Source organism: Syngnathoides biaculeatus, chromosome 7 (assembly GCF_019802595.1).
Source record: "Syngnathoides biaculeatus isolate LvHL_M chromosome 7, ASM1980259v1, whole genome shotgun sequence".
NCBI classification, from domain to species: Eukaryota; Metazoa; Chordata; class Actinopteri; order Syngnathiformes; family Syngnathidae; genus Syngnathoides; species Syngnathoides biaculeatus.
In genome coordinates, this window is record NC_084646.1 from 9335964 (window position 1) to 9348404 (window position 12441).

Consider the following 12441-nt stretch of genomic DNA (forward strand, 5'->3'; position numbering starts at 1 on the left):
AGCACCACGCTAGCATGAGCACCACGCTAGCATGTTTCTGCTGTGTTACTGCCGCATCTCAGTGATTTAGGTATGTTTTTTTTTTGTTTTTTTAAACCGGCTTTGTTAGTGCTAGCTGCCGTGGCTGTTTTTTGTCTTTTTTTTACCGGTATGTTTTTTTTTTAACCGGACCTGTTAGCGTCAGGCTAGCGTTAGCACCACGCTAGCGTGTTTCTGCCGTATCTCAGTGATCTAGGTATGTTTTTTTTCAAGTGGTTCTGTTAGAGCTGTGCTACCGTGTTGCTACTGTGTAGCTGCCGTGGCTGTTTTTTTTACCAGTATGTTTTTTTAACTGGCTTTGTTAGCACCACGCTAGTGTGTTTCTGCCGCATCTCAGTGATTTAGGTATGTTTTTTTTAAGTGGTTCTTTTAGCGCTGTGCTACCGTGTTGCTACTGTGTAGCTGGCGTGGCTGGTTTTTTTTTTTTTTTTTTTACCTGTATGTTTTTTTTAACCGACCCTGTTAGCGTCGGGCTAGTGTTAGCACCACACTAGCGTGTTTCTGCCACATCTCAGTGATTTAGGTATGTTTTTTTTTAAGCGGCTCTGTTAGCGCTGTGCTACTGTGTAGCTGCCGGGGCTGTTTTTCTTTTTTTACCGGTATGTTTTTTTTTAACCAGCCCTATTTGTGCTATCGTGTTGTTGCTATGTTAAGATAACCTATTAAAACTTTGAAAACTCTTTCTGCGTAGCGTCTTTCTTTGTAAATATCTCGTGTTTCAATGTGGGCACTCGCGCCTTTTACACGGGTGCGGCTTATGTACGTACCAAACGGTATTTCCTTTACGAATGTACTGGCTGAGCTTTATAATACGGTGCGCTCCGTAGGTCGGAAATTACGGTAATATTAGTGAGAGAAACGCAAATACGTTGGAAGTCTGGACAAAATTTGGGCACCTCACACTCCAAAAGAGTGAGCAGTTGAGTCTTTGTTACAGTTAGTTCGTTGAAAGTGTGTGTCGCAATTGTGGGAAAAGATGACATGTTTATTTCATGAATGATGAGCGTCACGAAAAAAAGCCACTGACGTGTTTGCTTGGTAACATGGGGAACTCCGCTGTGGAAAAAGCCTGGCAGTACGTGAGTAAAGTACCTTAAAATGACTTTTTTTTTTTTTAGCACGATAATGCTAAAGAATTAGCACTTCTGCTTTTATCTGCCATTTTTTTTTTTTTTAATGCAAGTATTTTGACTGCTACTTTGGTACTTTCCCCCCAGATTTTTTTAAGGCTCACACCGCAGCTCCCCCGTGTCGTCGTGTCATTGTCGCAAGCAACGCGACAAGCGCTCCGGGATTTAGCGGGCGAGCGGAGGGGGCGGGGCTCTCCGCGAAGACAGGAGGTCTTCTGTTTTCGAGCGTGACACGCCGAACGCTGATTGACAGCATGGGACTTGTTGCATAGTTGTGGCATGCGCTGCAGAAGATTGTCGAGTTGTTACACACACAACACACACACACCACACACACACACAGTCTGGCAGCTTGCCTGTGTTTTCACTACAGGCCTGTAAAAACGAGTTGCGTTTAAATACACGTCTACGACACGTCTATTACACACGGGCCTTGCTCGTCTGGCGTTAAAGCTGTCTTTTCATCCTTTACATTTCATAAAGATTGACCGTGAACTGCGGCAGATTGCGCGGTTGCGCTGCATGCGGTTGTATTGCGTTTTTGGGACTTGATCGCAGTGGTGGTAAAGAAGTGGATAAAGTCCCCACCGAAGGCCCGGGAACTAAATTCACGAACGCCCCGCGCTGCGTAAAGGACACTCCACACAGGCGATACGCGCACATGTGGATCAATTTAAGGCGAGTACTGTACGTACCAATTAACTTAAAGATGTTTGGTGTCGCGAGTAGTTCTCAAAAATGGAACAGATTTACTCTTGAAGCAAATGCAAGGGGCCCTAGTTGCATTCCCTGGGGTGCTCCATTTCTCAATCTTTTCACGTCGGAGTTCAGTTCGAAGTGGTAACCTCTGGTGTTTGTTAAAAGAGAGACACAATGGAATTTTGTGAAGTGGTACCTTGACTCATGAGTTTCATTTGTTTGGTGAATGAGCTTGTAACTCAATTAACCCCAACCCAGATTTTTAATGGTGGGATGATGACGTTGTTTCTGCAAATTACGCCTGAATTCTCTCAATTTTATCATGACTACGACTGCGCATAACATTATCCTCCCGTGCACTACTGCGCCGACTTTATGTAATTTATGTGTAGCGTAATTCCCGGCCTACAGAGCACGCCTGGTTATAATCCTCACCCGGTACATTTGTAAAGGAAATACCATTTGGTACATACATACATAAGCCGCAGCTGTGTAAAAGCCACAAGCGCCAACATTGAAAGATATTTACAAAGAAAGATGGTACAAAGAGAGTTTAATGCTAGCGCGGTGGCGCTAGTTTTAGCTTTAGCGCGGCGGCCAACGGACACGCCCACAGCGAGAGCGGCTTATTCCCGGCCTACACAGCGCACCTGATTATAAGACTCACCGACTACATTTGGAAAGGAAATACCATTTGGTACATACGCCGCGGCCGTGTAAAAGCCGCAAGTGCTCACATTGAAACCCACGTTCAAACACGAGATATTTATAAAGAAAGACGGTACACAGAGAGTATAACGCTAGTGCCAAAGCGCTAATTCTGCTATGCTAATGCTAACGCTAGTGCCGCCACGCTAATAGGACCGGTTAAAAAAAAACATACCTGTAAAAATCACTGCGACACGGCAGTAACACGCTAGCGCAGCGCTAACAGGGCCGGACCGGTAAAAGTCACATCCTCGGCACATATATTCCACCGGTCTCACTCTTACCGTTTCCGCTCGAGTGCCCCCTTGCGGCCGTTAGGAAAAAAAAATGCACAAATTAGCCGCATCACCGGATAAACCGCGGGGTTGAAAGCGTGTGAAAAAAGTCGCGGCGTATAGGCCAGAAATTCCGGCATATTACAGTACATTTATGAGCGTTTGTGTTTTCATTGGTCTCGACAACATTGCGGCTCACGGGCACAAGGTCAAGCGTGTTTCCGCTTTTCCCTTCGCAGTCCATCCGACTCGCAACACTGCCGGCGACCGAACACTAAACACAAAAGAACGCAGCCGGCCATTAATATTCATCGAAAATGATCTCATCTGAAGGAAATGAATCAACCCGGGAGTTAATTGGCAAGCGCGCCGCCGTAGGGGGAGGCGCCACCTCGGTCGAGCGCCCCGGTTCATGTCGCAACACGGCAGGATTATCATTTTAGAAACAAGTCGATACTGATTCATCTTCATCGGCAGTTATTAGGGTGGTGGAACAGTCAGGTTGCAACCACTTTTAATGCTTTGAAATGGGGGAGCGACATCATGACGAGTGCAATTAAGCCTCTTTAGCGCTTTGTTTCTTGAGCCGGGTTTCAAAATGGTCGAATTTGATGAGACCGCATTAAAGATGGGCTCATTTTAAATTGATCAAACTGCTCCAGAAATTTACTCGAAATTCCCAACCCTCGTAGATGACTGTGTACCCGGCGAGATAGACGGGACTTTTCTGGAAAGGACAAAAATACCACTGTGCCTATCAGCTCTACAGGGAACCCCGCTATATGTGCTAATTTCTATTAGCTTGTCTATCGTGTTGTGCATTACTTGTTAGCATTAAGGTAGCAGAACTCCAATCGACAAAATTTTAAAGCTGGGTCGAACATTTAATTCTCGAATTTTATGTCGGTTTTGCTGTACACTTCAAGTGGGCGTGTCAAACAGCTTGAAGCAAGCACACATTGCCTCTAAATTGCAGAACTGTTTCTTCTTTTTGGGTTAATAATTCCCTATGGCACACCCGATGGTCTAGTGACTACTGTGTTTCGCCGGATGATGAACGATAAGGACGTTGTCAACCCTCCTACTGTGGACTCAGGAGTCGTAGCGACAACAATTCCACGTGACGTAAACGAAGCGCCGCAACGGGACGCGCGACGGCCTTAATTAGGCCGACCCCAATGCCGTTTTTGATTGTTGTGTGGCGGTGAGGCCGCCTGAAGGGCAGCGAAGACGCAACCTCGCGGGATCACATTACGCTGACTTCCGAGGGTTCGCCGACTGCTCGGGTGGGCCCAGGCTGCGTCAGGGCCTCCCCCTGCATTGTGACGTCGTTCATCTTAACAGATAACATCACTTAGCTTAGCTTAGCGGTGTCAAATGAGGTGGAAGAGAACTCGACTCATTTTTAAAACAAGCAGGAAATAGTCACGTCCTTCAAAAAAAAAGTTACTTATTGCGACGACCGGTGGAAGTTTACATAAAATCCAAACCTAAAACAACGACACGTGGTTTAAAGCAACCGCATAATTTTTCCACCACTTTAACGCAAACAACCCAAAATGCCACAGAAAGGCTAATGAGCAGTGCCGCTGTAACGCTGGTCACAAACCCAGCTTACTTGCACTGGATGTGAAACTCTTCTTCGTTTGTGTCTGCATGACTGTGTTATACTGCCCCCAGAGGCCAGTTTCCGCACACCAGAAGGAGCCGCAATGAATTCTTCTGTTTATAACTGTTGACATGCCGTTGAATTATTTTCTAACTGTATTTATTATATTTATTACTACATTCTTATTCCAGCAACACGGATGGGAAGTAATTCAAGTGATTTATGTTTTTGCATTTTTACTCCGCACAACTGAAAACATCTGTACTTCTTCCTTTGTCAAAAAAAGACTTCTTTTTGAACCTCTGTAGATGATTAAGTATGTCTCTATGATATTACCACTTAATTTAAAGCGTTGACATTATCCTTTTTCATACTGGCAAAAATCCGGCGTATTGTTTTTCACATATTAAGACAGACACGACAAGATAAGACAAAGATCTAATTATATCAAAATATTCAAACAAAAAAAAGCTACAACAAAGATCTGGCATTTTGTCAAGTAAAACAAATCCCGGAGAAGAAAATATTGAAAAACGGTCAAATGTCCGCCTGTCATTGCAATATTGATTGTAATTAGCGTCACGGGACCCAAAAAGAAGTCATTTTTGTCATTGGCCTCACGGTTCTGAGGTCCCGGGTTCGATCCCGGCACCGCCGATGTGGACTTTGCATGTTCTCCCCGTGCCTGCGTGGCTTTTCTCCGGGTGAGCACTCCGGTTTCCTCTCACATCCCAAAAACATGCAACATTAATTGGACACTCTAAATTGCGCATAGGTGTGATTCTGAACGCGTCTGTTTGTCTCGAGGTGCCGTGCGATTGGCTGGCGACCAGTTCAGGGTGTACCCCGCCTCCTGCCCGTCGACAGATAGGCTCCAGCGCTCCCCGTGACCCTTCTGAGGATAAGCGGCTAAGAAAATGAATGGATGGATATATATATATATATTTTTTTTTTTTAACTGAATAGCCCAATTCATCAGTTATTTCTAATTTTACTTTGCCAAATAATGGAACTGTCCTCAAAAATCCATTATCGATCGGGTCCTAGATCTATGCACATGCATATAGTTCATAAACGACTCTCTGAGGGAAAACATAACTATGACGCGCCCCGCGATGAAAATGAGTTCGACGCCCCAGCTCAAAGGTGGCAGGCAGGTCAGGCAGATGGGGGGGGGGGGGGAGTGCACGCGATCACGCCGTGTCAGCAAGAGAGAAAGGGAGGGAGGGAGGGAGGGAGGGAGGGAGGGAAAGAGAGAAGCAGGCGGAGGATGCAGAAAGACGGGATAAATAAGGAGGCAAATTTACAGACGTGGGCATAACACGCCATCCTGGCCACGCCGGCCCACGTTCGCGGCAGGCGGGCGCAGCCGCCAAGCGGATGTTGTAATCTGCTGTTGATCGGGTCGGGATATCTCGAGAGCTCAAATGGACACGCTGCGCGTTTAAATACATCAGCGGCGGCCGGACGGGCTGGCCGGCGCGAGCTGCTGCCGTGAGCCGTCGTCGCGTGAAAGGGGCACCAAAAATAAAAACAAAAAATGGATTGTTGGGCAAAAAACAAAATGAAAGCAGATTTAAAAAAAAAAAAAAATCCAACAAGAATTTCCAAAAAGAGCAAAAAAAAAAAAAAAAAAAAAAGAGGCAAACTATTAATTCTGGCAAAAATCTGAAAAAAATACATTTAAAAAAGTTAAAATCTGATCATTAAAAACAAAATCTTTAAAAACAGGGAGAGGTGACAAAACTGACAAAAAATACAGTGAAAGAAGATAAAAATCTGACAAAACTATCAAAAGCAGGGACAAAATAACTACACAATCTGGAAAAAGTCTGAAAAACATACATTTAAAAAAATGGGGAAAAACTAGTAAAAAAATTTGGGCAAAAACATTGATTTAAATCTGTCAGGACAAAAATCTGAATAAAAATGATGACAAACTCATTTGAAAAAGAACAAAAAGTGGACATTGTAAATCAAGTTTTTGTTGACTCCCTACATTTGAAAACATGTCATTATCCAAGCCGCTCATCCTCACAAGGGTTGCGGGAAAGCCGGTGCCTATCCCAGCTAGCGAAAGGCAGACGACACCCTGAAATGGTCGCCCGGTCAGTCGCAGGGCAGATATTGGACACCATCACTGAGCGGGAATCGATCCCACGCTGCTGTGTGTACCGCTACACCATCGGTGACTCATTTGAAAACAGATGCGTGCTTTCCGCTCGTTACTCCAGTTGAGCTCTCGACGGATTGAGATGTTGGGGCCTTTAAGGGGTGTGGCCTAGTGAGTTTTTTCCAGAAGCTGGCAGGGGGGATTGGCTGATTATGCTCACACGTGAGCCGTGAGCTGTGGCCTACAGCAGCCTCCTTGCCGGTGTTCTCATTTTGTGTTGGACAAAAAAAAAAAAAAAAAGGTTGAAAGTGCAACGGCGACTGCAGCTCTCCTTACCCACCTAAATTTCTCAATTTTTCCACAACTTCATATAAGTATTCTGGGACTTTTTATTGTGGGGGGGGGGGTTCGTTTAGTAAGGCACTTTGAGATTTTCTCACGTAAAGTTAGTGTCAGTGCCTTGGGTCCATAGATCTTGGGGAAAAACTGGTCCGGTGTTGCGGTTTCATTTCCAGGGGACAGCGGAAGACGGGCAGCGCCGTGGCTCGCTTCCCATCTGTTGATCGCCTATAGCCGGCTGGGCGGGGGGGGGCGGGGAGCCTCGCAAAGCGGGGAGAGGCGGACGCTACGAGCGGTGTGGGGAATAAACGGAGCCAAACGACAGCGGTTTCGAGTGTTCCGAGGACGGGAGGAAGGGAGAAGGGGGGAGCCCCGGGGAACTAGCCAGCGACACGTCCCCGGCGTGGGAGGGGGGGGGGGGACAACAACAAAAGCGACATGGAAGGAAGGACGCACCGGAGAGGTTAAAACAGCACATGGAAGATAAACACACGCCAAAAAAAAGTACTTACAAGAGGCAAGAGGCTGCGGTGCCGCGCGGTCCGGACTCGGGAGGCGGACGTGAAGCCTCTCCGTCTTCTTCCGGGCTTCGGCGCTCGGCTCGGTCGGTCGGGCGGGCGGGCGGGCGGGGATCTGCTGCGAGTCTCGGAGGAGCGAAGGCGAAGTGTGCGGTTGGCTTGCGTCATCGCCAGCGGGACGCCTGCGATTGAGCCAGGACGCCGACGCGGCCATCTTGCCGCCGAGCAAAACAACCAATCGCGGAGGACCTGGAGAGTGACGTCGGGGCTTGCCGCAAGGGGGGTGGTGGTGGGGGGGGGAATAAAAAGATTCAGTAAAACTAAAAACAAAAATATTTAGAAATAATAATAAAAAAAGTGTTCTCCAAGTGTATAAAATAAAGTAACCAAGTAGAAATACTTTGTTAGTATAAAAAAAACCTGCCACAAGAGAAAAAAAAAAGATTCAGTAAAACTAAAAATTGTTTTTAAAACACAAAAAAATAGAAATAATTTTTAAAAAAAGTGTTCTCCAAGTGTATAAAATAAAATAATCAAGTACAAATACTTTGTTGGTATAAATAAAGTATTAAAAAAACCTGCCGCAAGCAACAAAAATAAAAAGATTAAGTAAAAGTAAAAATTGTTTAAAAAAATAGAAATAATAATTTTAAAAAAAGTGTTCTCCAAGTGTATAAAACAAAGTAACCAAGTAGAAATACTGTTAGTATAAAAAAAAAACCTGCCACAAGGGGGAAACAAAAGATTCAGTAAAACTAAAAATTGTTTTTATAACAAAAAATATTTAGAAATAATAATAAAAAAAGTAAAGCTAGTATAAATGCTTGGTTATCATACTGACGATAGTAGACTTCAATAGAAATTTAAAATGATTATTTGCAGGTATTTCCAAATACTTTATGAATGTTTCCACCATCTCTCTGTCGATTTACTTGAGTATGTATTTTTTTGTATGTAAATATTCCAGTGTTGGAAAGTAACATCTTACAAATGCATTGCTGCTGCCCTGCAGTAGATTTTTCAGCTACGTGAACTTTGCTAGAATATTTCTCTTGACTTATACTCACAAAAAGTGAAAACACCCGTGTTGGGAAATAACCATATATTTTGTTACTGTACTTCAATGGATTTTTCAAGTATCTGTACTCCAGTGAGCATTTCTTTTACTGACAACTTTTTACTTTTAGACCCTACATTGTAAAACGGGTATCAATGGGAAATCTGTTTTTGAGGATTTTGCTCTTTATCCTCACAATTTTAACAATTCAAGCTAATAGAAAAATATAATAAAATCACTAATAGAAAAACTAAGGGGCACTCGTAAAGTTTTTTTTTTTTTTTTTACATTTCTGGAAACTAGTTGTGACAACTTTGGAATACTAGTAGGACATGTACATGTTACTAGTGAGGCAAAACTGTTTACTAGTTAACTGAACAAATTCTAGTAGTACCAGTAGCGTCCCTGCTACTAAAAAAAAAAAAAAAATCTATAGAAGATTTCTAAAGAATTTCTAAAGTACTATAGAACTTTTGGACCCAATTCCTATAAAATTTCTATCGAAATTCAATTGTTCTGTAGAAATTCTATAGAAAATCACAGCCAAAATTATATAGAACAAGTTGTTCTGTACAAATTGTATAGAATTCTGTAGTTTTTTTTTTTTTTTTTTAGCAGGGATACGCCTATTAAACATGCTGAGTACTAGTCACAGTTGTCAACTACTGCACAATTGAACCTGACTGGTAACATGTAGCTGTCCTACTAGTACATACGCCAAAGATGTCCAACTAGCGTAGACAAAAAAAATGTACTAGTACATGGACCTTTAGCTGGATACAAAGTTCCAAGTGCATTTCAATCAGTACTTGTGTACTGTTACTCATAAGTGAATCAGTACTTCCACTTCTACCATTTCTTTTTCTGTACTTCGACTTCGGTGATTACATTTTTCCCCCTCGTCGTCTGCTTCCAGCAGCGAAAGTAATCGACCAAGATGAGCTACTGGCATTTTTTTCCCCCCACAACTCCTCACGCCTTTAAAGGTCGTGTATTCATAATGTATACAGCATTCATCATTTAGGTGGCAGCCGATTTCAATCAAGATGTGACAGTGACTTACTCGCTTTGCACTACTTTTCACGCTTTTTTCCCCCCTACTGCCTCCAGCACCGTACGTCCAGCTAAAAATTAAACAAACACAAACTTTAAATGACAAAATATATCAAAAGTAAACACATAGTCTACTCAAATTTTAAATAAATGAACTTTTATTTAAAACATTGTGTAGCGCGTATGCTTAGAGGATGTGTATTGCAAAAATAAGGCTCAGAAATAAAAGAATACATAGAACATTTCATATTTACCAAAATCAAATCATGCAACATGTCCTCAATATCCCTCTTGGGATTAATTTTGTAATTTTTTTTTAGATTAAAAAAACTAATATTTGGTCTTTGCGAGCTAGCCATCAAAGTAGATTTAATCACCGGTTTATGTAGCATAACCAGGTTCCTCGGCTTCATCCAATGGCATTTTGGGCGCAAGGGGGACAAAAACGAAGTGAGTTGAGGAGTTTCATTTTGACAAAAGTAGTTTAGCTGCCACCATGTGGCAGTCGTAGGCTGTTACAGCAACATTCCAACTTTTTTGGTTTCTTGCGATTTTCCTTATTTGTTCCAGAGTTTGGTCCTTATCCCCGAGCAAATATCTGGGGTTCACCGTGCACCCCTAAAATCGAAATGTAATGAGCAAGAAGTGCAAAAAAAAAAAAAAAAACACCTGAGTCAATGCATTGAAATCTCTCATACTTTTATGTTCAAACAGAGGGAAGACAGTTCTTACAAGTCTTATGTTTTATTAAGTTAATCATCATTATTTATCATTTTCTTCCTGATCATTATCATCATCATCATCACCCCCGTGTGGCCAACATGAGCATGACACATTCTTGCAGGGACTTGGCCAAAAGTGAGCTAACAGCTTTTGTAGAACTTAAATCAATAAACATTGACAAATACTCTACTCACAAAATCTCGATACGCTCTTCCCTCAAAAGAGCAGTATCTGAAATCACTTTCTCCCACTGAAATGAACTGAAATGCAATCAATTCGTTCCAGCCCCCACAAAAAAATACATTTCATTAAGAAAAACTGCACTCAGCAATATTGTAGTAGGTGTAGTAATAAAAATAGAGCGGAGTAATAACTGCCCACCACATCACCAGCAAATATAAAAAAATGGAATTATGTTAACCTGTGTAAAGATCTTAGTCCATTTTAGGTTCGTTTCAGCCAAAAGCTAAATACAGTACCTTAAACATTTTGTGAGTAGTATATTTATTTTGCAATGCTTGATGACTTGCTTACAAGGGACGCGACGTGATGTTTGCTTTGTCATCATTCGGACACTATGAATATAAAAGTGGCAGGGGTTGATGCAAGATTGGACCTTTTCCGCACACTTCAAGTTTCACATGAAATCCGAAATCACATTTTGATTCAATAAAGATCCAGTGAGATTTTTTTTTTTTTTTTTGCAAAAAGACTGAAATGCATAGAGGACACCAGCGCAATCCATGACCTCCACCGAGGAGTTGATGTTAACTAAGCAAACAAAATAAAGAAAATTCTGTTAGTTTTTATGGAACTTTATAGACAGGGCAATTCAGTTTCATAATTACAATGAATGACAGAAATGAGATTGAGAATTCCAAGAAAATGTGATTTTCTTTTTTTTACCCCTGTTTAAGTAGAGGTATAGAGCAGCGATTTCCAGCCTCTGAGCAAGGAAATCTTAAAAATTTTCACTTAAATGGCTCAAAAAATAATTTATTTTTATTCATCTATCTATGCCAGTGGGTTGCAGGGACGAGCAAATCAATTAAATGCTCTTCTAAAAGATGACAGACGATTGCCATTCATATAACAATTAATAGCTTTGTGTTTAAAAGGGAAATTCCGGTGGTTCGGATTAAAATTTGTATCCAATATGTCATGAAATATGTACTGTATCTTGCAAACGTGACGTTAATCCTATCTCAATTAACCCATTCGTGGGCAGCGTCCCATTTTTGGGACGAGATTATAAATTAGTAAAGTTATCATATAACTTAAACCATAAACAAAAAAAAAAAAAAGTGTTATTTCCTTGATTGTGGCCTGTTAGGAGACTTTTATCTCAATAAGGCAAAAAAATTGCCACCCTGCCCATGAATGTGTTAACGGTATTTTGAGAAGATTTGCTTGCTTTTAATCGACAATTACGAATTTTCAGGGGCGCTGCCATTTTGGCAAGTCACATGACCATGACCTTCCATACAGATTTGAATCTGTGGCTGTTAATAATGCTCGCTCGTGGCCGGTCGCCGGACTCCGCTTCATTCCCGTCCGAAGAACCACCCGAAAATTCGACATTATTTACAGCCACAGGTTCAAATCTGTATGGAAATATTCCTCCGTCTTCCCGATCAACTGATACTGCTATTTCTTCATTAAATGAGGATAAATTCGAGAAATCGGCGCTGACCATAACTGAATCCCATCGTAATCGAGCTTTTGGAGCGGCACATAGTACGTCACATTTGCGCATGTAGGTCATGTGACTCGCCAAAATGGCCGCACCCTTGAAAATTCGTAATTGTTGATAAAAATTTTCTCAAAATATCATTAAATGAGAGAGGATTAACATCACATTTTCAAGATACAGTACATATTACATGACCTATTGGATATATTGATAATCCAAACCACCGGAATTTCCCTTTAATCAAACAGGCCCAAATTTCACACAAAGGCATTGTGAAATTACACACAAAAAATAATTTTAATGTACTATATATACTTTGTGTGACTTTAGCATGGTGGTGCTCCGTGAGGTAATTTGCAATTTCACCCGAAAGCTGTCTAACCTAAACATTTGAGCAATTTATGCGCCTCGGCGCAATAAATGCGAGTTGGGAAACACAAATTTCCATGGGAACTTCAACGGGGGGGGGATTTTGGAAATATTCC

At 42.0% G+C, this 12441-nt stretch overlaps 1 protein-coding gene across 2 annotated transcripts in view; it reads right to left on the reverse strand.

The window, feature by feature from the left end:
• The window catches only part of zgc:92140 (uncharacterized protein LOC447854 homolog), a 31483-nt gene extending 23852 nt beyond the window's left edge, over window positions 1-7631 (reverse strand). The window contains exon 1 of one of the 2 annotated variants that reach the window (XM_061825231.1): window positions 7432-7631. The gene's annotated coding sequence lies outside the window, so the exon portion shown is untranslated. Of the gene's footprint in view, window positions 1-7424 lie in introns of both variants that reach the window. The other variant, XM_061825230.1, reaches the window with a different exon arrangement.
• Window positions 7632-12441: the final 4810 nt, after the last annotated feature.